The 26557-nt window shown below is 40.0% G+C and overlaps 1 protein-coding gene across 2 annotated transcripts in view; it reads right to left on the bottom strand.

Annotated features, from left to right (window-relative positions):
• The window catches only part of Rhoh (ras homolog family member H), a 44002-nt gene extending 17773 nt beyond the window's left edge, over positions 1-26229 (bottom strand). Inside the window, exons 1-2 of one of the 2 annotated variants that reach the window (XM_021722708.3) lie at positions 22675-26229; positions 16893-16953 (exon numbers count right to left, since the gene is read on the bottom strand). The gene's annotated coding sequence lies outside the window, so the exon portion shown is untranslated. Of the gene's footprint in view, positions 1-16892; positions 17178-22674 lie in introns of those variants that run through there. The other variant, XM_078021217.1, reaches the window with a different exon arrangement.
• Between the last annotated feature and the right edge of the window lie 328 nt (positions 26230-26557).

Raw genomic sequence — 26557 nt, 5'->3', positions numbered from 1 at the left:
CGACAAAAAAAAAAAACACCTGTATACAAAAGTGAGGCATCAGATGACATATTTTATTGGGTATTGATCCCATTCTCTGGGCTATCCAGTTAAGTCTGGGGTCCTCCTGAATAAGAATAGTCACGTGTGGATTGATCATCTGAAATGCCACTAATCTGAACTCTCAATAGAATCACCCAAGTGCTTCATTCTGCAGAGGTGTTCTGCACTCTGACAATGTGCTGGGCAACACCCTAGGCATCACACAGAGGGCAAGAATTGAAGAATTCTAATCCACTCTGGAGTCCAGGGCCCAATCCATGGATGAGGGAGAGTTTTCATGATACTGACCATAAGTAAGGTGTGCAGGAAGCATCTGGCAGTTTATTCACTGCATGCTTTCCCAATCCACAGCCCTGGAAGTGTGATTACTCACACTCAGAGGGGTGAGGTCAGTGGTCCCCACATTTGATCATCAAAGTTCTGTTGGCTCAGAAGGGAGAGACGATGCTGATACTCAGCCAAGGTATTTCTCCTGGGACCACCATAATCTCACAAGTAAGGATCATTGCACCATTGTCCTCATTTTACCAATGAAACAGCATGGGCACAGAAAAAGGAATATAGCCAAAAATTAAACAAAAAGCTTTTCTCTCCATTTTCTTTCCTTTTCAATGGGACTATCAGAACCGTTGATCTCATGAACAAGCATTTATGACTCCTCCATTTGCAAAATGTCTTTGCAAAACTTCTTTGGTCTTTGTACCATCTATATAGACTTTTGGGCAGCAGGGATGTTGGATAAACTGAATAGACTGTAAAAAGGCATTTTTGAGACCTTCTCGGAAATATGACTCTGAAGTGGATATTAGAAGATTCCAGAGAAGTACTGCTAGTTTTGTTAGGTAGACTAGCGGTATCAGGGTAGTGTAAGAAAAATATGCTTGTCTTTAGAGATGCAGAGTGAAGGACACAGAGGTGGGTGACATGATGCCTGGGTTTCAAACTGCTTGAGCAAGGGGGCAAAAGAAAGGTGAAGCAAATGTGCGATATCTTGACAATTGCCGATGGGCACATAGGGAGGGACCCACTTCACTACTTGCTTTTCTTTTGGATGTGTTCAAATTTTTTTTCACTTCCCCCAAGTGGCAATTTTTCCATTTAAAGGTGAGTTCTCGATGCCTGTTGAAACAGCTTGCCAATAGTATCACTGCACATTCAGTAGCCCCTATACATCTATTCATTTTTCTAATTTATTCTCCAAACAAGTATTATTTTTCATTAACTAATGGTCATGGAACGTACTTATTCCAAAAACTTACTTGTTGTTTATCTGAAATTCAAAATTTAACTGGCACCTGGTGTTTTCGTGAGATCCAGCAGCCCTTGACTCTACTCAGGATATTTATTAAAGCTTTTTAAATTAAATACATTATTATTATTATTATTATTATTATTATTTAGATTTTTTATCCCTGTCATTGGCTTCATAACCAGGAGCAAGTTACTCACTTCCTCTGGGTCTTAACTTTATTGCCCATAAAACAATTACAGCTCACAATGCTATGAAATGTGAATATCACTCTTATTGTAATTCCTTCTATAGAAATACATTTGTGCGCTGTATCGTGATATTTCAGTCAATGACAGGTCACATATACAACAGTGGTTCCATAATACTGTGTCTCCTGGTGTTGGCACAGGTGTCCCCACTGTGAAAGGGTAGCTAATGATGTTTGCACAGCAACAAAATCACCTAAGTGATGCACTTCTTAGAACTTATCCCTGCTATTAAGTGATGCACAACTGTGCCTTTCAAACAAGAACGCCTAGGAGACCTCCTTTCTCCAAGGGACTGTTTTAAGGCACACTCCGTGAAACAAAAGGACTTTGCCCCCAAAACATCGGGCAGATAAGTCAAGGCACTGCGACACGACTTCCCGAGGTGTTGGGTATTTTGAGTGAAAACATAGAAACCATGGACTTTAGAACTGCAAAGAAAAGAGAATTTCCAACAACTTGTTGGCTCTCATTTCTCTATTGCTAATTCTCCATTTTGTCTATTATTTAACCAGCTTTTATTAATTACTTCCTATGCACACTGGGCATTGTGGGAGAGTCTAGCTTTCCTAGGATTTACTCTGGAGACAAGATGCAAATGCTAAAACCAGGGAAGTGACAAGTGACAAATGACAACATTGGGTACACTAATTACTTCATCAGGTGCACCCAAAAAACAAAATAGACTGGAAACAGAATAGGATTTAAAGAGGAAAGGGATGCTCCCAGGCTGGGGCCCCTGTAAAGAGCCCGTGGAGGAAGGAGGAGTTCAGCCAGGCTGTGAAGGGAGGAATTGAAAAGTTTGGGGAAGAGGCAAGGAGTATTCCAGGTGGTTGAACCACTTAAGAAAACCCCACAGAGGAAGTGACACCAAACAGAATCTGGGGGGAAAAGGAGTTTGACAGCAAGAAGAGGGGACCCCCCCCCCCAGTGCACAGCACAGAGGACTAGAGCAGAGACATGTTTCCCTCCATGTGCCCACACCCGACACCGCCTGAGGAAATGATAGGAAAGGAGACGGGGATGTTGGGCCTTGGACCTGGGGTCTGCAGGTACTGGAAGCTGCCGAAGGCTTTCGGGTAGGGGACAATGTGTAGATTGAGATGAGGAGATGGTTCGTCAAGCTGTAAAATGTATGTTCAATAAAATGTTGTTTGTTCTATTCAACCTACAAAACACACTTATCAAGGGTCGGGGAAACTAATACACAATTATAATAAGTCCAGAGAAGACACAGTTCCTCTTCTTAAGAAGTTTGCAGAACCATGAGGTGGCCAACAATGAGAAGGTAGTATCACCTGTCCATTAATTAATGAGGTGATCCATGGCAAGAATTGTTAGTTTTCTGCTTAATATCTGAGCCTCTTTTTTTAAAATTAGAAATAGAATATAATTTTGTTTGTAAGACAATATGCAAAACCGAGGGAGGTGGTACAGCCTATGATCCCAGCTAAGTGGGAGACTGAAGAAAAAGGATCAAAAGTTCAAGGCCAGGCTTGGCACCTTAGAGAGAACCTGTCTCAAAATAAAAAAGGACTGGTAATCTCTTGGGTTCAATCCTTAGTACTGAAAGAAAGAGAGAGAGAGAGAGAGAATGCAAAGCCTTGAACAGTGGGTTATATTTGATCTAAGTTAGTTCTTACCATTCTTTTTTTTCGTTATGTCTCCCTAAATTAATGGAAATTTAACACCATAGATATACTATACATCTTTTGTGTATTTCTGTGCTTTATATGTATAAAGGGTAAGTTGTTTTTTTTTTTCTGTCTTTCTCATCCTACAAAAAACAATAATGAGAGCCAGGCGTGGTGGTGCAGGCCTATAATCCAGGATTCCAAGTTCAAGGACAACCTCAGCAACTTAACAAGACCCTGTCTCAAAATCTAAAAATAAAAATAAAAAGGGTTGGGGATGTGGCTCAGTGGTTAAGCACCCCTGGGTTCCATCTCTGGTACATCCCCCCAAAAAATGATGACGATGATGATGATGATGATGATGATGATGATGATAGGGATTATGTCAACAACACTGCCCATTTCACCCCTCCACTTCCCCCACCCTCATTGTGTCCTTCACCTACCTCCCCATGAAGAACACATGGTCTAAGGGAATTATAACAAGCCCATTCCCTGGTTCTCCTCTTCCTGGAATTTGAGAGAGGCTCTGTCACCATTCTGGCCAGTGACACGGCAGCTGAGATATTTGGAGAACATTCTTTGAACTCTGGGGAAATTCTTTCCCTGGCAAAAGAGACAGCCACTGCCAACTCACCCTCCTTTCCATCCCCATGCAGTGCTATACCTCTAGAATGGAGGCAAATGCTCAAGATACAGAGCTCAATCTTGCAGACGTGAGGAAAGATGAGGGAATGGCAGAAACGGTCTCAAGGAGTCCTGAAACCAAGGCCAGAAACGCAGCCTCTGGAGCTCTTGTCCCGTGGAGGAATGAATCCTGGTTGTTTTAAGCTACTGGTGTTGAGTCAGGTATTATAAAACTTGTAGTCAAAAAGCATTGCTAACTGATACACTGTATGTCTCTCAAATAATAGCTGTTCCAAGGTGACTATGAATTACTATTAAACCAAAGCATCAATTGAGAATACTGCACAAGTCAAACACGAGATTTATGTTTAAATGGAAACTCCTTCCTTTGCTAAATGAATCGACTTTTCAAAGAATTTTATAATATTCTAATTAATATTTAGCATTTGACATGAGCAAACTTTTAGATATTTGATATCACTGTGTAGGAAAATGGACATGAAAAGATACAAGGTAATTTTCCTACTTTATACCGAAATGGATATTTTTTTATGATTCATCTAGTAGGTCTTTGAAAGAGTATTTGAAAGACAATTATTCCCAAACTGAATATTTAAGATGCATAAAGAAAATGTGCTTCTTAGAGGGTCCCTTTGAGAATCTCTTTACATATTAAAATTTAGAAGTATCTATATTCATCTATGTTTTATGTTTTGCCTATATTCTACAACTAGCTATAAAGCTAATTCTCTCATATTTTAAAAGCATAAACCACACACAAACTTATTTAATAACTCCAACAGCTCTCATTAAAAGTGGTTTCTGGGGTGGGGATGTAGCTCAGTAGTAGAGCACTTGCCTAGCATGCATGAAGCCAAGCACCAAAAAAATAAAATTTCTGTGTTTATCAAGGTTTGAGAACTAAGAAACCTGAAACCCCCCTAAATCTAAAGATCCTCTCAATTTTAAAGGAAAAAATATAGTTATATACTGGGTTTTCAAAATATTAGGTTTTCTTCAACATATCAAAACAATCCTCATGTTAGAATCATTTTATTGATTTCATTGTTAATCTAACACCAAATACTGACTTTCTTTTAATAACGGTCATTAAATTTTCTGGTTTTTGTTTTATTCATGATATGAGGATCAAGCCCACAGCCTTGGCATGCTGAATAAACATTCTACCACCGAGCTACAGCCCCAGCCTTTTTTTAATTTTCAATTTTTTTTTTTTTTTATCTTGAGACAGATTCTCACTAGTTGCCCAGTCTGGTCTCAAAGCTGTGACCCTCCTGCTATAGTCTCTGAGATAAAGGCTTGTGTCAACGTGTCTTGAGAATCATTGGTCTCTTTGTATAAAAATAATACATGCTAAACATAGAAAAGACAGGAAAAAATGAAGAGTATGTGTATCCATATCACACACTAGACAATAACTTTTAACATATTGGTTTATTTATCTCCATATTCTGAATTCATGAGTAAAAATATGCATATAGGTCTTTTTTAGATATACAAAATATATAATTTCATATTCTAAAATTTTTCACTTGTTAAATATTTTTCAAAAAATATCATAATGAATGTTTAATAGAATAAAAGATTATTTAGCCATATCTCTTACTGAATGTTTAATAGAATAAAAGATTATTTAGCCATATCTTTCTACTGAATATTTTTGGTTCTTTTTAGTTTTCTCTATTATTTAAAAAAAAATGTATTGAGAAGTTTTGATTTTTTAAAATAAAATATTTCTCATTGTTTTTTAGGAATAATTCTTAGAAGTGGTCAAAGGCTATCAATATTTAAAGATGAATCATTTATAATGCTCAATTTATAATTTTTCTGAGAAGAGGCTTTCTCCTTTTTTTTTTTTTTTTCCTATGTATGTATAGTGCTCAGATTGAACCCAGGGCTGTGCATGTGAGGCAAGCACTCTACCAACTGAGCCATAGCCCCAACCCTGAGAAGAGGCTTTCTAAAGCCACCTAAAATAATTCCAAATCATAATTCAGGACAGGGCACATGGAGTGGAGAGAAGAAGGGATCATTTGACTCTCTTCCTTGACTGACTGATAATATTATTTATATATTATACTTGTGCCAATATTTTATAGGAAAAGGAAAAATTCGGTAATGATCTAAAGGTTCTGATACAACCTTAAAGACTTAGAGGAGACTAAACTTATTTATTCTGCATTTTGCCCTGGTCATTTGCTGTGTTAACGATACAGTATATAAAAGTCCTCAAGCACTCTCACAATTGGCAAAGAAGACAAAAAATAATTACAATTGGTGAGAAAAATGATAAAATGAACTAAATACCCGTTGAGAAATAAAACCAACCATTATCAATTTACAAAGGAAGGAGCACAAACATGTAAACTCCAAATAGCATGAATGAATGTAGAAAAAATTGTGAAAGTATGATCATTTCAGTCACCAAAGAAAGGGACAGTAAGTCAGATGGAGCTTTAAGGTACTATAACTTCTATAAGATTGACTGGCACAAGTTAAAATTAATAAATAAATAAATAATAAATTAAAAAAACATGAACTTCAGCTGAAAACTATTTTCCTGCCTCCTGAGTACAGTTGCACAATCTAGCTTTAAAACTGAAACCACAGGCATCTAACCCCTGTTGGAAGAGAAACTAATTTTTCCTGCCCTATATGTGCGATGGTTCTTTCCTGTATGACATGTCAAATGGGTGGCCCTTGGGGAAATCCAAAACTACTAGTTTGGTTTTTGAGTTTTTGAGACAAGGTTTACATAGGTTTACCCGGCTGCTGCCATGTGAAAATTATCCATGTATTTTCATGCATCTAAAATTTAACAGAAATATTACCACAATCTACATTTTAATTGTTTTTCCTGAGATGTAGAGGATGAAAAGAAAGATAGTTAGAGACTCAGCAAAGATTACAATCATTACCTTTGTTAATTCAAATGATCCTTTTAAGCATTAGTTGTATTTCTATTACGTTAGGATGCAACGTTCAAGCTTTTTTTGTTATAGATTTCATACATCTTAAAGGAAACACACCCGGATTATGGCACTTTGTTTTTTTTAAAGTTTATTTGGGGGCTCACAGTTTTATTTTTTTATTTTTTTTTAAGAGAGAGTGAGAGAATTTTAATATTTATTATTTATGGGCAGACACAACATCTTTGTATGTGGTGCTGAGAATCGAACCCGGACCGCACGCATGCTAGGCGAGCGCGCTACCGCTTGAGCCACATCCCCAGCCCGATTATGGCACTTTGAATAAATAAAAACTTAAAGACTTACAAATAAAACAAAAAAGTATACTTAAGATAAAAGACAGGAGGCTGGGGCTGTAGCACAGTGGTAGAGCGCTTGCCTAGCATGCATGAGGCACTGGGTTTGATCTCCCATACCACATTAAAAAAAATAAACAAATAAAATGAAGGTATTGTGTCCATCTACAATTTTAAAAAATTTAATAAAAAAAGAAAAAGACAGGTTAGGTTTGTGGCTCAGTGGTAGAGCACTTGCCTAGCATGTATGAGGCACTGGGTTCAATCCTCACCACCACATAAAAATAAATAAATAAAATAAAGGTATAAAAAAAAGACACATTTAGGGGAGGGGAGGGGGGATAGTAGAGGATAGGAAAGGCAGCAGAATACAACAGACATGAGTATGTCAATATGTAAATCAATGGAAGTGTAAATGATGTGATTCAGCAATCTGTATACGGGGTAAAAATGGGAGTTCATAACCCACTTGAATCAAACTGTGAAATATGATATATCAAGAACTATGTAATGTTTTGAATGACCAACAATAAAAAAAAGACACATTTGCTGTAATCAACATGCATTATACATATATAATGTATTTTTAATTAAATAAGTGAGATTCAAATTACTAAAAAATTAAATGAGATTCATACCATTAAACTAATATATATTTTGCATATATAATTTATTATGTATACCCACATTATTGTTTTGTTTTGTATTTTTATTATTTTATTTTTGCAGTGTTGGGGATTTAACAGGGTCTTGTTAAGTTGCCAAGACTGGCCTCAAACTTGTCATCCTCCTTCCTCAGCCTCCCATGTAGCTGGGATTATAGGTGTGCATCACTAAAACCAACTACTATTATATTTTTAAAGTTAACATTGTTACGAAATTTCCTTGACACTTCCAGATAGTGTGTGTACTGGAATATAGTGACAAATATTGTTTTAGCAGATGTAGGAAATTGTGGTACTGCCAATATGTAAGGTTTTTCTGGCCTTTCCCCCTCCTATTTCCTGTATAGACCTTCAACACCCTCTTCTACTCCCTCATCACACCAAGAGGAAGAGAAAGAGAAAAGCCATCAATATAATTTGAACAAGTTACTACCTGAAGATATTGGAGCTTAAGGAAAATCAGGTTTATCAAGAGAAAGTGTACCAAAGGAGATTTGTAGACCTCTTCCAGGTTTTTGCAGCTGATAGCAATAGCTTTACATCACTTAAATTTGAATCTAAATATATGGCTTTCTTTTTCCTTGCTAGAAGGAATAATCACAAGCACCCTTATACTTGGTTGGGATCATTTTCAGCTCAACTAGAACAAACATCAGTAGAAATTTTTGTGGCAACTGAGAAAAAAAATATATAAGAAAGGGAAGAAAAGGTTCATGTTGAGGGATGTGTATTTGGAATTTCTACAAAAGGTGAGAGCTGGACCAGGAATTGGGGGAGACAGAGGAAAAGTAGGAATCCCACCTGAAAGAAGTAAAAGCATCAAGGTGAGAATGTTCCGGTCAGTTGCTTGCATCAGCAACTAGGATGCTGGGCATCATGACAAAGCAGGGGAAGCCACCTCCAGGAGGTAACAGGGGTACGAGTTTGCAGCTCACCTTTGATGGACACAGAAAACAGATGCTCCTTGACTTAGAATGGATTCTACCCCATAAACCTATTCCAAATTGAAAACTGCATCAAATTGAAAATTCATTTAAAACACTTAACCTACTGAACATCACAGCTTAGCCTAGCCTACCTCAAAAGGTGCTCAGAACACTTGCATTAACATAGAGTTGGAGGAAATCATCTAATACAAAGCCTATTTTTAACAAAGTATTGAATACCTCATGTAACTTATTGAATACTGCACTGAAAGAAACAAAGGGCTGTATAGACACTATCATGAAGTCAAAAACAATAAGTCAAACCATCATAAATTAAGGAACATTCATATGCGTTTGCTGTTGTTATTGTTTTGTTTCATTTTTGCTTTGGGTTTTGGATTTTTTGTTTTTTTATTAGCCATGCTGGGGATCAAACCCAGGGTTTGTACACACTAGGCAAATTACCCCCCAACACACTCCTTTATTTGTCTTTTGAGGGCTGTAACTAGGGGTTATATGATGCCATATGATTTGAATATTAAAGTTGGCAAGAAACCTAACAATGGTTGTGCAATAATTTAAGTGGTTATAAAAAAATGAAGTATATTTACTAAATGAGTAGATGTTATAAATTTTCATTTTCTACCCCAAAGACAGATGTACGATTATCATTTATCCCTCATAGATAATCCAGACTTGTATTTCATAAATGGTTGGCCAATTTCACAGACTTTATCTTGGAGGACTAGAGATGGGTGCATTGCCCTCCCCACCCTGTGTCAACCCCCTCTGTAACCATGACATAATAACATAGTCTTCATCTCATCACCTTCAGCAGAATTGGCTTACTGAAACAAAGGTTTGGAGTAAGTCTCCATACCCTGCCTGATATCACAGGCCAAGTGGATGTGAGATTAACAAAGGCATGAGCTTTCACCCCAAACATACAATTCCCCAAATGGCAATTCAGTTCCCTACTAACAGAAGATGGCCAACTGGGTTTCAGTGGTCAAAATTCCACACTGCAAAAAGAGTATCTCCAAAGTCATCAGGGCCCCACCAGGTGTTCAGCTTCAGTCAGGAAAAGCTACATCTTAGAAGTAAGCATATTATATACCACTTAGTGGCTTCACTCGGAAAGCAGCCTGGCTAGGTGTCCAGGACGCTACCAGTTGGTCCCTCACCACTCACTGCACTCTGGGGTTGGCCAGCCTGGTATTTACAGCCTGCCTGCATCTCTTGTGCTGTCCAAGATCACATATGACAGTAAGTAGGATCCTAACGCTAGACTTGAGAAACTGCTTCCCAAATGAGAGCTGGTCTTGGCTTCCCATAAAAAAATTCAGGGCTTAGAATGGAGGGCTTAGAACACTAATCCTATATTCTCTGAAAGGAACCAACTTGAGCCCCCCTGTACTACTTGATTCAAGAATCCAATGCTCGAAAACTATACGCATATCCGCCATCTTGTCCTCCTTTCAGCCATTAACTGGAGAGGCAGCATTTATGCCTTAATCTGACATTGCGTACCCGGAGGTTTGATTTTCTCAGCTTCTGTAAGGCTTCCTCCCCTGCACTAATAACTTCTGAGGCAGCAATTATTAATGTGAAGGCTCTGGATCACTGGGAGTCAAGAGATGGGCTTTAGCAGGTTCCTAAATCCCCTGAAATCTATGGCAAATGTGTACACCTACCTGAATTTTTGCTTTTTCTCAAAGGTCTTTGGTTCTCATCAAAGCTCAAAGGAATTTGTGACCAAAAGTGATGAGGAAAAAACTCTCTACAATGAAAAACCCAGTTACACAGAGACCAAGGTGGCTGTCAGGTGCTTGTGAAGGAGGACTCCAGAGGTCAGACCCTCACACATCCAATAGGCCCTGAAATGGGCCTCCAACTTTGTGAAGATGGGCTCTTGATTTACCACAGAGATTAGAAGCTTGGTAATGGGGAGCACAAATAAAGTAAAAGAATAATTTTCAGTGTAAAAAGAACAGAAAACATTAAAGGCTATTTGTGAGTTATGACAATCGCTAAAGTTCCAAGGAGATGATCTTAGTATCACAACCTCTTCTACGGCCACTCGGATATTCTGAGCCTCCACGGAACAGCCTCACCTGCAAAACCCACAAACACACAGAGGCACGCACACGTGTGCACACACATACATTCCCTGGATCAAACCAGACTATTTCCTTCAGTCTGTTAGTGTTTTCTCAAAGCCTGACCTACAGACCATTCACATCCAAAGACTTGCTAAAAATGCACATTCCTGCCAGCTCCCACACCAACTGTATCAGAATGCTTAGAGGTGGCCCCCCAGATACTTTAACCCTTCCTCACCCATCCAAGTGATTCTTTTTTTTCTTTTTAATATTTTTTTAGTTATTGTTGGACCCTTATTTTATTATTTATATGTGGTGCTGAGAATCGAACCTAATGCCCTTACATGCCATGCAAGCGTTCTACCATTGAGCCAACCCCAACTCCAGGTGATTCTTGAGCCTATTAAAATTTGAGAACCCATGATTTAGAAGAATTGTATGCTTTCTGGTCTGAGTCTTCTTTTTATTTTTATTTTTTCCCCTGATTAAAACGGAGCTGTTCACATACATCTTGTTTACTTCTGAGATCAGCATCTCTTTGTCCCTTCCTGAGAAATGTTCTCTTCTTGCTCCCTCTGGCCTTTGAGGGTAGCTTATCTCTGGGCTATTTCTCAGAGAGCTGTGTCCAGAAAACCCCTGGCCCTAGCGTATGTGTGAGGACACTGGTCTCTATTCCTGCCGTCTACTTTTGCAAGTCCTCAAGGCCCAGGCACTTCCTCTCCTTTCTCAGCGGCTCTATGGAACCCCCTTAGCATCTTCCACTCTGGGCTGCTTGGACTGAAACTCCCTTTAAAATACCCTGCCCAGCCGTGCCCTGTGGTGCACACCTGTAATCCCAGTGTCTCAGGAGGCTGAGGCAGGAGGATCTCAAGTTCAAAGCCAGCTTCAGCAACTTAGCAAGATCCTGAGCAACTCAGCGAGATCCTGTCTCTCAATAAAATATAAAAAGGGCTGGGGATGTGGCTCAGTGGTTAAGCACCCCCTGGGTTCAATCCCTGGTACACAAAAAAAAAAAAAAAATCCTGCCCAGGGATGAACAGCAAACATCTTCACCTTGTCCTTTTAAAACCCTCTTAAATATTAAAACTACTCAAGGCCACTTCTTTACAGATCTTCTCCAAAATTTTTAAATGCACATACACCACTACTACAATAAATGAAGTAAAAAGCAAATTCAGCTATTTCACCATTCTAACACAGAATGTTTTCATTTTTCTAATTAAATGGCTCACATTTAATTTTTATCGTCATAAAATTAGATGTAAGTGAAAATATTAATTCTGCTTTTCTAACTTAACATTTCATCAAACATATTTTCATAACTAATTTTAACTAGGACTTTTAATGACTACAAAATATTCCATGGAGCTAAAGCTGCCAAAACCCCTGTTGCTTAGTGTTTAGCAGATTTCACTGTTATAAATGATAATACAGTGCATGTGTTCCTTCATCGTGTTTCTTCCTTCTTTGAATTGTTTGTTTGGAATAAATTTCCAGGGATGGAATGAATGGATAAAGCATATGAACATCTTGACATGTACTGTCAAATTGCCATATTTGCATTTCCCACAGTTCCTTGGTGGTATGCTGCAAAATATTTTAAAGCAGGGTCTTGGGTGGCGGGGGAAGGTGGAGAGCCTGATTTATTGTGTTTTCTGATTTCTGTGGCATAAATACTTCTATTTCAGCCAATTTGTAGTTTACAACATGATCTCACTGAATGAAGAAGGAAGAGAGATGATCAAGCACACCATCATAAAGTATTTTGACTACACGGAGAAATAGAAGTAAACACTGGCTTGCAAAATGTACAAAAATATTACAATCATTTCTTCCAAGCAAGTGCAGGCTGGTTCTGGAACACCACTGTCTTCTGTCACTTGGTATTTTGCAATAGCATTTTTTTCCCCACTGAAACTACTGAAAATTCATCTTATTCCCAAATGATGACCCTGCTTTTAGGGGAGCAGATTATACAAATAATGAATAATAATGATGCAGGGAAAAAAAAAGGTGGGAAGTCTATCTCATATCTTGGTCAATTACGTGTCTACCCATCCCCCATGCATTTATTTTACAGTGCTTTATCCCCATGAGGTCATGCATACAAACAACTCAGTCATTTATTTATTTTAACAGTAAGCCAAATAGGTTATGTGGCCAATATGATGAGAATCATCCTGCATATTACTTCACCGCCTTGGTTCCTTGGCTTTCTTTTCTATGAAATGGGGAAGAGGTCACTGCTGACATCCGTTTTACGAGAAACTAAGTGCACAGATAAGACTGTTCCAATTTAAGCTCCAAGAAGTCATTGAACATTCAGCAATTCTCTGGAAATTTCTTCCAAAAGCAATTCATTTGTATTCTATTTTGTGGGAGAAGTGATTTGGCACTTTCTCCCTTGAAAGCCAACTTCTTTCTCTGAGATCAGAATAATAACATATAGCCTCTGCGTGTTTTTAAAGAAGTGGCGCTCTATGTTTGCACATTAAAATGTAAATATGATTAAGCTAAGTATGTTCACACTCTTGACCAAGTCATCCCACTCCCACGAACTCATTCCAAGGAATAAATTCAAATAAAAAAAAAATGCTTTCTGTGTGAAGATATCCATCACACGAGAGAGACGATAGTTTGGCTCATTTGAGCGCTTACTCAATGTACCATCTCAGTGTGTATGGCCCCAGTGGGAAGGTTCTGGATTAATGACTCCCAAATCCCCATCCATAAAATCACTGCTTCCAAGTCAAATTAGATCTTGTTTTATGGTTTTGTTTTGTTTTTGGTATTGGAGATTGAACCCAGGGGTGCTTTACTACTGAACTACATCCTTAGTCCTATTGTTTTTTTTTTTTTTTTTTGAGACAGGGCCTCACTAAATTGCTGAGGGTCTCACTAAGTTGCTGAGATTGGCCTCAAATTTGCAGTCCTGCCTCAATCCTCCCAAATTGCTGGGATTACAGATGTGCACCATTGCTCCTGAGAATTTCTAATTCTTAAAAGCTCTTCCGGTGGTTTTGATGTCCAGTCGGCCTTAGGAGCAACTATTCCAGCCTAGAATCAGACAAATCTCTGGGAGTAGCTGGGCGATATTTTATGCAAGTCATTAAGAAGTTGCTCAGCGCATTCACACAGCTGCTGGAATCAAATGACTGAACCATGAAAGGGCTGTGTTCTTCTGAACCCCGCCTTTCCCTCTGTTCACCCTTTGTTCTCTGACACCCCGCTTCTCTCATTGCCCACCCATCCCCCCCTACTGTCATGCTGTCTTCCAGCCTCCACGGGGCACCCCATCCTGACTCCTGCCCATCCCTTTCCACACACGAAGGCCCAGATTTCCTCCCTATGTTCTCACTAGAAAGAAAACAATATTACTCTCTGACTAAAGTAATCTACACACATACTTGAGAATCTCCTGGATAATTAACGTACCAGCTGTACTTGCATTTTTAAGGAGGGGCTTTCTAATCCAAGAGAATCTCTATTCTAGGGAGTAGAAGGGGAAACAGGATCTTTTTCATCCTGTCTGGCCTTCACCCAGGCCCAAGCATCTAGAACCCAAATAAGTACTTTCAACACTCGCTCTCAAAATGGTCCCAAGTCCCGAAATGGAAATATTGTAAAGATTAAAAATTAATCTAATCTGGCCAAGGAAGAAATGTCTCTCACTCTGCCTCTGACTCCGAGCACCTCGATAATTCCACTCAAAGCATTTAGAGAGCAACATCAACCACAGGTGCCCACAAATGAGGCAGCGCATAGTCAGAGGAGCCTGAGAAAGTGACAGAGAAAGACTTGAAAAATCAGTCTCTAATCTGATTTTCTTTTTTTCATATATCTCTATAAAACACCCAACTCCTGTGTCTAGTTTGTACTTGGTGCCTAAAAAAAATGTCGATTCTCAGTCTCTGCCACCAATTTCCTTTGAAAGGAATATTGGTATTTAAAAAGCTAGTCGGCAGGTAGCTTTCTCCCAAGTCAGGTCATATAGTTGTCATTTGTTCAACAAGTTTTTATGAGAATCATAATAGCTACATCTTTGAGTGTGTATTTTATGTTGGGCACTACATTAAGTGATACACACATATGCACACACATATATATATACACATGTGTGTATACGTAATATATATCACACCATTTTATTATATATATGATATATATATATATAAAATAACCATTTTATGACCACATCAACCCTCTGAGGTGGGTATCTTCAGTTATTATTACCATTAAAGCCATTTTACAGATTTTTTAAAAATAGGAACATCAAAGATTTAAGTAATTTGTCTGAAGTTCCCACAGACCAAAAATGATAGAACCAAGATTTAGCACAAGCCAATATGGCTCCAGTGTCAGGGTTCTTATTCACCATACTATAAGTTTGTTATTATATGGATTCAGATATTTCATGGCCCAAGAATCATGATATACTTACTCCCTAAAGGAACACCCAGGGAAAGAACAGCAGAGTATCCATAACATCTCATTCCAATATGCAAGGGAACACATAGTTCACGGAACTTTTGGATTGGTGTTCTATTATTATTATTTTAATTTTTAGTTGTAGATGGATACAATACCTTTGTTTTATTTATTTATTTTTACATGGCGCTAAGGATAGAAACCAGTGCCTCACACGTGCTAGGCAAGTGCTCTACCACTAAGCCCAGCCTAGCCCAGGACTGGTCTTTGAGAACCAGAGACAAGCCTATCCATCCACCAGTCGCTCTCCCATGAAGAAGGCCACTTCAATTACCAGAGCCCTGAAGGGCCTCCTGAAAATGTTGAAACAGGAGATGGAGGTCACCCCAATCCACACAATCCCTTCTCTGCATAAATGACGGTCTAAGGGGAAGATAGTCGGGGACAAATGGAGGGCCACAGACAGGTGCAGGGATAAGAAAGCAACCCCAAGGATGGCAAAGATCCCCAAATTCCGCTCAAGTTGGAATTCTGTTAGAGCAGAGAGAACTGATAGGCGGAACCTAGCGCCATAAGAAGACTCCTTCCAATGGAGTCTGTGCTCCTTAGTTTCCCCTTAAGGTCCTCCCTAGCTTTCTAATCCTATTTTCTCTAATGTGCAAAACAAACTTTCTTGTCTTCTTGGGCCATCTCTTCAACTGGAGTCATCTCCAAGTCAGTCTCACACTTGTGCAAAGACCCATGCCGTCCTCCCTGTCTAAAATAACCTTCCCCTTCTCCATCTGCTCCAACTTCACATCCTTGCCAAGCCCTTACCTTCCCAACTCCTCCAGCTTACTCCCAGAGCCCCTCCTTGGAACTCCTGTAACTGTGACAGCCCATGCCACCCCCTTTGTCACTAAAGTCCCATCTTACACTGCTTCCTGGGTTTTATGTCTCATTGCAACTACTAGACTATGGGGTCATTCAAAGGAAATATTTCTTTATATTTCTCTCATCCCCTCCGAAGCACCAGCTTAGAACCCGTAAGTGAACATTGGTTACTGGTTGCTTGTTTGAATTCTTCACTGGCAGCTGTGATTTAATAACGCACCTAAAACTGGTGATTTCCCAGACTTTCTTATTTACAACCCAGGCAACTAATTGGTACTTCATAAGTTGTCTCTAAATGAAACCATCTCAAAAGCCAATTTTAACTTCAAAACATAGACTTTATATACTACTTTTAGAAAGTCGATAGTAGCATTGTCAATAGGGGAAACAAACAAGCTAAAAACACTGGATCCAAATCTACATCATTTTGATTTTGGTTCTGCTTCCAAACTAGAAAAATTTTAAATTGATGTTTATACTCGTTAGAGGATCTTTAGATTTACTTCATCACACACTGGGTGATATTCAAACCACCTAGCTCATTGAGCTCAGTCCTAGTCAATTACAAACAGTGCATTTTCTAGGAGAACATCTGGAAAACCAAAAGGCTGCGTATCATCATGTTTAATGTTTTCAAAAAATGAGATGCATTTTGTTAGGACTTTGAAGGGGAGAGGAGATCAGAACCACTCTCCCTCCTTCTCTCAAGTAGAACAAGAGAACCACGATGCTCAGCCTAAACTAAAGCTAAATAAAATGAGAAAGATTCCCGTAGATGCTGAAGAAATATTTTTAAAGAAACAAATTCTTACCTGTCGTAGAAGAAGACGCCAAGATGACTGACTCCGGAAATCAAATTTACTGGGCACGGATCTGTCAAAACAAAAGCGAGCGAAGCCTCATCAGCCTGGTGATTTACTTCGAGGATTGGTACTTCTCTCCTTCCCAAGATTACGACTGCTTCATGTTGGAAGAACTTAAAGCATGAAGTTGGGCTGATAGAGAATCCAACCCGAGCTGGTCGGGCTCAGCGCGCAGAGGTGACTGAGGGAGCAGGGACAATCTGAATGTGACAAAAGCGATTAGCAAGTTCCTGTGCTCAAGTCAATTTCCTGTGGCCCGCTTCTCCGCAGAGGGGGTTTCGTTTGTGTGGGTTTGGGGGTGTACACGTGCACTTCTCTCCATGAGACGGTGAAACCTCCCCACCAAGAGGCAGAGGGAGGCCCCTACTGCACAGCTGGGTCTGTGTTTCACTGATCCCTCCCTGGACCACTTCTCCCCCCTATGCCTCTATTTTCCTTCAACAAATCAATCACCACATGCAACTGGAGACAGGAGGTGTGAGAAACCATGATGATTCCTTAAGGAAGTGAAATAAAGTGCGCGCGCGCACACACACACACACACACACACACACACACATCCCCCACATGGACTGGTCTTGGTTAATTTAAACTTAGGGAAAAATACCTTAGAGCTTACACACGGTCAGCTTGATGGTATGAAGACAGGAGGTGAGCTATCTGCTTTGCTTTAGTAACTACCAAATAATAATTTGGAAAGAACAGACACAGCCATAGCAAAAGCTCCTGTGGCCCCATGCAGTGGCCCTTGCTTGGGTGGCCCTGCACCTGTGAAGGGAGGTACTGGACGCTGAGTTGTTTTCAGACTCCTCCGAGTTTCGTTATTTGCCTAAAAACATACGTTTGCTTTTCTTGTCTCTCTGCAATCCAGGTGTGGAGGCCATCTGTAATTATTCTGATTATGGCTGAATTACCTAAACCAACTTTTTAACTTGCATGATGTGGTCACAACCCACCATGCCCCAAATCCCCAAATAACTGTCAATCTTCTTTCTGAGGGTGATACTTTGGTTAAAAACTACCTGCCATAAGAATAGAGTCCATTCAAGTATTCAAGGATTTATGCAGTCCCTGTGAATGTCACGAGACAGTATATAGTGACAGGAAAGGCCTAGGGACACAGGCAGATTCAGAACCCTGTTATGGGCCTGATACCATGTACAGAAAAAAGACCAGGACAGATAAACTCCCTGCCTCTCAACACCTAAATCCTGGGGAAGAATGGGGGACACAAACAAATAGTCAAACACAGGTAACAAAAACAAATTACGGTGACCATTATAAAGGAATCAGAAAATGTGCTGCACAGATGGCAAGACCATAATAGCTATATTCTAGAGGTGGTCAAAGACGGCGTCTTTGAGCAGCTGACATTTAAGCTGAGACTCAAAATTGTATTTCTCACCCTGGCTGAAAATAAGAATCGTCTGAGAAGATTTTCAGAAAATATCAATGCCTTGCCCCACCCACAAAGACTGAAATTGAATTGAGCTGCCAAAGGACATGGACAGCAATTTTGTTTTAAACTCCCCCAGTTGTTCTGGGAGAGGAGGCAGCCTGGGAGAGGAGGAGAACAGTCTAAGCAGAGATAAATGGTACGTGCAGAGGCTCTGAAGTAGGAAAGAGCTTGGCATGTTTGAGGACGTGAAAGAAGAATAATGTGCCTGGGGTAGAGATGAAGGAAATAATTGGTTCAAAGATGAACTTTCTTGCAGATGGACACACAGTTATCAAACTCACAAGAGCCTCTTACAGGAACTCAAGTATCAGCTTATTAAAATGCAGCAGGAACTCAAACTGCCATCTAAGACCTGGGAGCCTTCTAATGGGCACATTATCTTCTTCCAGAACACTCTCAGTGGACTGTCAGATTACCATTGTGATGTTAGTACAGGAGCAGAGCATACGACTTGTTGGACATTTTCTTTGCCTCTGGCTTTATCAGAGGATTTAGGCAGATGATAAAGATACATGCACCTTAGTCAGTACAGCAAGTTAAAAACAAAAAAAGAATCTAAAAACAAAGCCAGAGAAATGAAGACAAAAATCAAGCTAAAACGAGAGGTGAGGCTAATACAGAAAATGTCTGCTATGTAATTCTAAGCTTTTCAGAAACCTAGCAGGAAACAAACCGCATAGCAAATTCAGTGCTCACTGGACAGAAACAAACTTGTCACCAGGGTACTAGAGTCTTCCTAGCTCTCCAGCGCTGACACTAAAGAGAAGCATTGCCACTGCTGTCCCATGGAGAGGACACCATGGCCCGAGCCTTAGACTAACCATGGTCAGCAACAAGATTTGTGAAGTGGTTCCTTATATATATATTTTTTTCCTCAATGTTAAACTGATTTCCTCTCACCAAAAAGCTTACTGAAAGCAAATCGAGAAAGGGCCTAGGGCAAAGTGATGGGGCTCCTTCATTCCAGTTCAACCCAGAGGTGACGGTCGACCTCAGATGTGTGTCAGAAAATTCAGCATAAAATGTTTCTCACTCAAGCTTCTAAAAGACCCCAAAGTGGGTCAGAGCAGAGCAAATTGGCCCACGCGAATAATCCCAGCAATTTGGGGGTCTGAGGCAGGAGGATCATAAGTTTGAGGCCAGCCTGAGCAATTTAGCAAGACCCTGTGTCAAAATTTTACAAAATTTTAAAATTTTTTTTTAAAAAAAAGAATTTTAAAAGGCTGAGGATGTAGCTCCGTGGTGGAGCACTCCTGGGTCCAATCGACAACAAGGGGGTGGGGGAATATCATACTTTTAGCAAGAGGTCCAGTGTTTTGTTTTTTTTTTTTTTGTGTGTGTGTGTGTGTGTTTGTTTGTTTGTTTGTTTGTTTGTTTCTTTTCAGGGTCCCAGGTGGATACTGCCTTCCTTTGGAAAAGCAGAGGAATTGGACCAGGGCAGCTGCCTACATGGACCCCGCCCCTGCACATTTTCTGCACAAAAGGGTGGACATACATACTCTGGGGTCAGGATGGATTGGTGTGTCCACAGGCCCGGGTACTCCCACCCCATCCTGGAAGGACATTGCCACCTTCACTGCAAGACTCCTCTCCCTGCCCCGCTCCCTGGCTGACCACCCTAATCGGCTGAAGGACCCGCTCTTGCTCTGGGTGTGGAAGTGTGGGTTTCCGTCGGTCTCAGATGGCCAGGCTTCGTGCTTCCTCCTGCTCCTGGCTGTGAGAAAGTTTTCCCAGCCGTCTCTCACGTTCTTCTGATCTTCACATATAGTTGAATCTCAGAGGGGGCTTCTTAGGAGGAGGGGAAGAAACAACTGCGCCTTTTCCTTTCCTGAAAAATGCCTTTTTTTTTTTTTCCCCTAGTGTGCTTGTGTGCTCTCACTCTTTCTCCTTTTTTCCCTCCTTTCCTCTCTCACATTTTTTTTTTTCCTTTATAAATGGAACTCAAGGCCTTGCACAGCTAGGCAAGTGCTCTCTCACTGGGAGCCCCCTCTCAGTCTCTTAACAGGGTTTAAAAGGGGTAGCGACAGAGGAAAGAAGCAAAGGACTTAAAATACATTCACGCACTAACATACAGGCACGCACGCACACAACTTCTCAGTGTGTCCCTTCTGATACTCTGTAGTCCAGCCTTGGGACAGAGATGGGGGCTATCTCAGGACTTCAGAGTGGCAGACAGGAAGGAATTTATGGGTACAACATATGTAGTGGGAATCAGACCCTCCGTAAGAACCATAATCCACCCATCAATCAGCCCTGCAGAGTGCCCTCAGAGGCCCTGGAGGCTGGAGGCCCAGCTTTGCCCACTCAGGTAGCCCAGGCATGAATATTCCCTGAAAAACCACTTACTGATGAACAGACTGATTCTCCCATCTGATTCTCCCCACCGTCCTATGTGGTAAACATTTTAAAACCTATTTTAACCGCCGAGGAAAGAGAGAACTCAGCTGGGAAATGATTTGCATGAAATTGTAAGACCTGTGAAAAACAGAAGCAAGGTTTCCCCCTCCATCTGTCCTGACTTTTCACCCCACTGCTCCAGAGGAAGGGAACAGGGCCACTGAGGGGAAGCACAGGCGGTCAGAGGCCCAAGGCCAATGGTGTGTCTTTTTTCTGAAGAGCCCTTCTCTGAGATTCCCACAAACGCAATCAACAGGACAAGGTGAAAAGGCAAAGGCTTTCTCAAAACACATTCTTTTGAAATGCTAAATGATATGGCCAAAGAAGAGCTCGATTTTCCTCTCAGGATCTCCTGAAAACAAGGACCTCTATTATGGAAGATTTTTAAACAATCTGCTGACTTATGAACCCTGAACTCACGCAGAAGTGGTGAGTGGGAAAGGTTCTCTGCCACTTAGGCCAGAGAGAACTCTTAATGACAACTGTAATGAAGGATTAATCTTTGTAATCCCGAGACAAGACTTGTTCACTACATTGTTTCTACCCTGGGTTTGTACAATACTTTTCCTCTTCTTCTCACTTTTATCATATTAACCAAAATGATTTAGATTTAGGGTAGCTTTGAATGTTTACAGAGGCCTTCATTTGTAATATGTCACCTAATAAAACATTTTCAGGGGCTGGGGATGTGGCTCAAGCGGTAGCGCGCTCGCCTGGCACGCGTGCGGCCCGGGTTCGATCCTCAGCACCACATACAAACAAAGATGTTGTGTCCACCGAAAACTAAAAAAATAAATATTAAAAAGTTCTCTCTCTCTCTCTCTCTCTCTCTCTCTCTCTCTCTCTCTCTCTCTCTCTCCCCCCCTCTCTCTTTAAAAAAAAAAAAACAAAAAAAAACCATTTTCAGTGGTTTCAGAAGATGGGAAATATGTACTAAAATCTGGTCTGAATGCTTTAAGTTTCATATTCAGATCATTAAAACATATTGCAATTATTCTTACCCAGCTTCCCTCTAAATGATAAAAGACTATTAAAACACCAATGCTTTCTGATTGAGAGATTTCATTTTGGGGATTATAAAATGTTAACTCTTCTTAAGAGAAATATCTTAATTCTGATGTGTCACTTTCAGTGTAAAGTGACATTCATACAAAGTTCACTTTAAAATTCTAAATATTGAAATATCTTAGAAAGGCCACAGACTAAACATATCATGACTGACTTCCTCCTTGTGCCTCTAATTCATTATAAACAACAGGCTCCCTAACCAGATAACAATATCATTTCAAACATTTCCTGGTTTCCCTCTTAGAGCCAGAACCATAAAAACATTATTCACCCCACCCCACCCCACCCCACCTGCCGCTTATCTCATTGTCTATTTTCTCTTTAAGTTTTTAGTGTAACTCGGCATATTACTTTTTGTTCCTGTGAATATTAGGTTCTCAGGATTCTGAGGTGCCATTGGCATCCTGGTTTCTTTGCCTTGGAGAACCATGTTTACTGAGCAAACACTCACATCCTGGTTCTTTTTATTGCAGAACTACAATTCATAACAATGCAGACAGAGTCTTATTGCAGAAGGTGATAGCACCTGAAGTCATAATTCAAGACTGGACTCTATAGTTAGGGTTCAACATCTTCTTAAAGACCCCAGACAGAGCTGATGTAGTCAAGTGACCATTACCCTTCAAAGCAGACCCTTGGCGGCTGATGTGCTTTTCCAACATTGCAGACATTCGTTAAAGCACTTTTAGAAGCTCTTGACAAAATCTTTCAGAGACTGTTTAATAAACTACAAGACAAAATCAGTATCACTGCACCCTATTCCCAGCTTACTTATGACTCAAAATATTATCCAGCTTGTTCACCCACCTTATTCACGGGATGTAGCTCCAAAGGGCTGTCTCCTAAGTCAAATGCACTCTACAAAGACATAGATTGGCCAGCATTGATTTTTTTTTTCTTTTTTCAAGAAGGTGAGGCAGCCTCTGAGAACAAAAGCAGAAGAGTTTGAATTGGGTCAAGTACACTAGCTCCTGGGTCACTACTGTGAAGCACTCAACATTCACACCGATGCTGACAGTCTAGTTTGTTTAAAAAAGAAGAGAATGAGGAAAGCCATGGCAGCTTCTTCTCACAGTTACGGTTTGGTTTGCTCCTTGTCTTGATACGGATCTTCAGTCTGGGTACAGACATCACAGGGTAACTGCAACCCAGCACATCTGCTCAGAGCAGGCGTTGCAAACATTTCAGTTTTAAGGCCCATGGGGCGCTAACTTGACATCTTTTCAAATTAACAGGTCTCCTGCACAGTTCTGGAGGGAGCAGGTTGAAGCTTACACACAAACGCAAGCTGAACCCTTGGAGAAAGTAGAAGTCTGCATTCAGACAAAGCAAGATTCAAATCCCTGCTCTACTTATTCCTAAGAATGAGGCCCTGCTCAAGCGGTAGCGCGCTCGCCTGGCATGCGTGAGGCCTGGGTTCGATCCTCAGCACCACATACAAACAAGGATGTTGTGTCCGCCGGAAAAAAAAACTATAAAATAAATATTAAAACGCTCTCTCTCTCTCTCTCTCTCTCTCTCTCTCTCTCTCTCTTAAAAAAAGAAGAAGAAGAAGAAGAAGAAGAATGAGGCCCTGATTTTCCTATCTGCAAAATAGGTATAATAATATCTATCTTGGAAGAGTTTTATGAGGAAAAAAAGAAAAGAACAAAAGCTCTATAGTTACCTCAGATGTAGTAGGCATTTCATGTATTATTGTCACTGATGTTTTAGCTTTTGACTTCTGGAATTTTTCTCCTCTATCTCTTTCCCTTCTTTAAATAACAACAGTTGAACTGGAAGATTTGAGAAGCTTTTTCCAGCTTCTAAATTCTGGGGAAACAAAGTTTAAACACCATGCACTGGATTCTAATGTTATGTGCTGCCTCAATGGGTTTAAAGGATCCAGAATTTTTTAAGTCAAATTGTTAATGACACTATTTCTTATGCATAATCTGAGCACCACATAAACTTCAGAAATGCCTCCTGAGCTCATCTACTACCACACTATAAATACCTTAAGATAACTGAGAATTTATCCTTTCTTTTCATTTTGCAAATATTAAACAGTCATAATACTATTTTCTAAGCATTGTGGTAGGTACTAAAAGATAGCAGGCAAAACAAGAACAAGAAGAGTCTACTTTTATTAGTTTGCACTTACCAGGAAGATAAGAAACATGCTGCAATTTAATAATGCATTGTGCTCCAATGTGCTCAAGGAAAATAAAGCAGAGAAGGGAGATAGGAAGCTTGAAGATGTACATGTTTAAATAGGGTGGTCATACTGGGCATGCTGGTTGGTGCACACCTGTAATCCCAGCAGTTCTGGAGGCCAAGGCAGGAGGATCGGGAGTTTCAAAGCCAGTCTCAGCCAATTAATGAGGGCTTAAGCAACTCAGCAAGACCCTGTCTCTAAATAAAATATTAAAAAGGGATGAGGGTGTTGCTCAGTGGTTAAGCACCCCTGAGTTCAATCTTCAGTACCAAAATAAAAATAATTTTTAAATAATAAACAAGGTCTTGGTGGAAGAAAAAGGTAAGGTCTTTTTAAAATTATCCAATGATCATTTTAAAGGTTAATGGTTCTTATCATTGGCATGAATCCCTAGGTTTCACGATCATGTTCATCACCATGATCGGCCTTCCCCTGGGTCATGGGAGCCCTGCCTCTTCTCTGGATGTATCTAGAAGAGAGAGATGCGGACCACACAGCTCTGTAGGGTAGCTCTTCCCCAATGGGCAGGGGACCAACTTCATGCTCACCTCTCAACCCCAAACCTCCACTGAACTGCTCACCCCTTCACTTTTCTGGTCCCTTGGGTCTCTCTTCCAAATCCTTGTACCTGTTTTCATATTGGATTGCTAACTGACATCTAGAGAAAAATATGGCCAGAGCTCAGGGACTGAGTGGAAAATTCCCCCTAGTTCTACAGTGCTGCTTTCTTCCTCAGTTTGCTGGTCTCTGCTCTGTTCATCTTTTTAACCAAATCCTAAGAATAAATGCATAATAATGGTCAGACTGGTTTACCATTTATTGTGTACTTAACATGTGCCAGTTAAGCAGTGTCTAGGCATTTCCTCACTTAATGATCCGAAAAATTATGAGGAAGGTACCAGATCAGACTTATCTCTCTTTGCAAAGAAGGAAATTGAGGCGCAGAGAGCTTAAATATTATGCTTAGGGCTACAAATGCAACAGATGGCACAGCCTGATTTCATAGTACCTCTTTATGCTTCTTTCTGATAGTAGCCAGTTGAATTTAACTAGTATTTTTGGTATCCTTGAATACAGGATAGATCTAAACCATTTAAATATTATTTGCAAGTACTCTCACACAGGTGGGTAGTCAACTTCTCAAGTTGTTTTCCTCCATCCTGATTCCAAATGGCTTATTTGATGAAGATCTATTTTAAACTTCAAAAATTACCACTATTGGGGCTAGGGTTGTAGCTCAATGGTAGAGAGTTTGTTTAGCACGTGTGAGGCACTGGGTTCAATCCTAAGCACCACATAAAAAATAAATAAACAAAGTTATTGTGTCCATCTACAACTAAAAATTATTTTTTTAAAAAAATTACCATTTTTCTCATCAAGAAAAGGGAAGCATTTTTCTTTGCTCTCTCTCTTTTTCCTTGCACTTTTAAAGAATAGTTCTTTGCCTCTTTTTGTATTATTTATTTTCCTAAGAAGCCTCTCTTTCCCTGCTTTGGTATCTAGGGCACAATTTTCAGTCATATTCATTTTTAGACACCATATTTTATTAATTATTACCATGATATAAATAAACATGCACTACTAAAAAGTTCTGCTGGCAATGAGAATGACTTGTGAAAATAAATTTTATTTGCTCTCCTGAAAAAGCTCTGGAAGCTGCTACAGGCACGCATTGATTCTTGGGTTAGGTGTGTCACTCTTGTCTGAAAGCCACACAACTCTAGATAGAATTACTATGGATTGTCAGTTCATGATTTGAACAGGAAGGTCTCTTAAGTGAATAAAATGCATCTTATGGAAACATAAAACCAACACAAGGAAATCAGGGTACATTCTGAGTTGAAAATAGAAAGACCAATGGTTTTAATTACATGTAGCTCTTTAAAAAAAAAATTTTTTTTTTTACCCAAATGCCCAGAATATGTATAGATTTTTGGCTTTGAATGGATGCAGATTTTGCTTGTTTTAAAAATTCCTTTTATAGTGTTAAAAATGGTTGAGAAGGGCTGGGGCTGTAGTTCAGTGGGAGTGTATTTACGTAGCATGTGCAAAGTCCTGGATTTAGTCACTAGTCCCCCCAAAAATTTAAAAAGCAAAAAGTAAACATTTTAAAAACACTGCATCAAATCAAATAAAAAACAGCAACAATAACAAATTGTTTACCAGATTGGGTGTGGTGGTGCACACCTGTAATCCTAGAGGCTTGGGAGGCGGAGGCAGAAGAATTTCGAGTTCAAAGCCAGCCTCAGCGAAAGCAAAGTGCTAAGCAACTCAGCGAGACCCTGTCTCTAACTAAAATACAAAATAGGGCTGGGATGTGGCTCAGTGGTTGAGTGCCCCTGAGTTCAATCCCCGTACCCACCTCCCCCCAATAAAATGGTTTACCCAAAAGTAGCAAGCTTCTTCACTTCAAGAGGTAATTTATATCTTACCTTTTGGTAAATCTGCAACAATTTGGCTAGAGCTTTGGGAAACCAAATTCAAATTAGTATT

The sequence above is a fragment of the Ictidomys tridecemlineatus genome, chromosome 9 (genome assembly GCF_052094955.1).
Source record: "Ictidomys tridecemlineatus isolate mIctTri1 chromosome 9, mIctTri1.hap1, whole genome shotgun sequence".
NCBI lineage: Eukaryota > Metazoa > Chordata > Mammalia > Rodentia > Sciuridae > Ictidomys > Ictidomys tridecemlineatus.
This window is presented reverse-complemented; position numbering and strand designations above follow the sequence as displayed.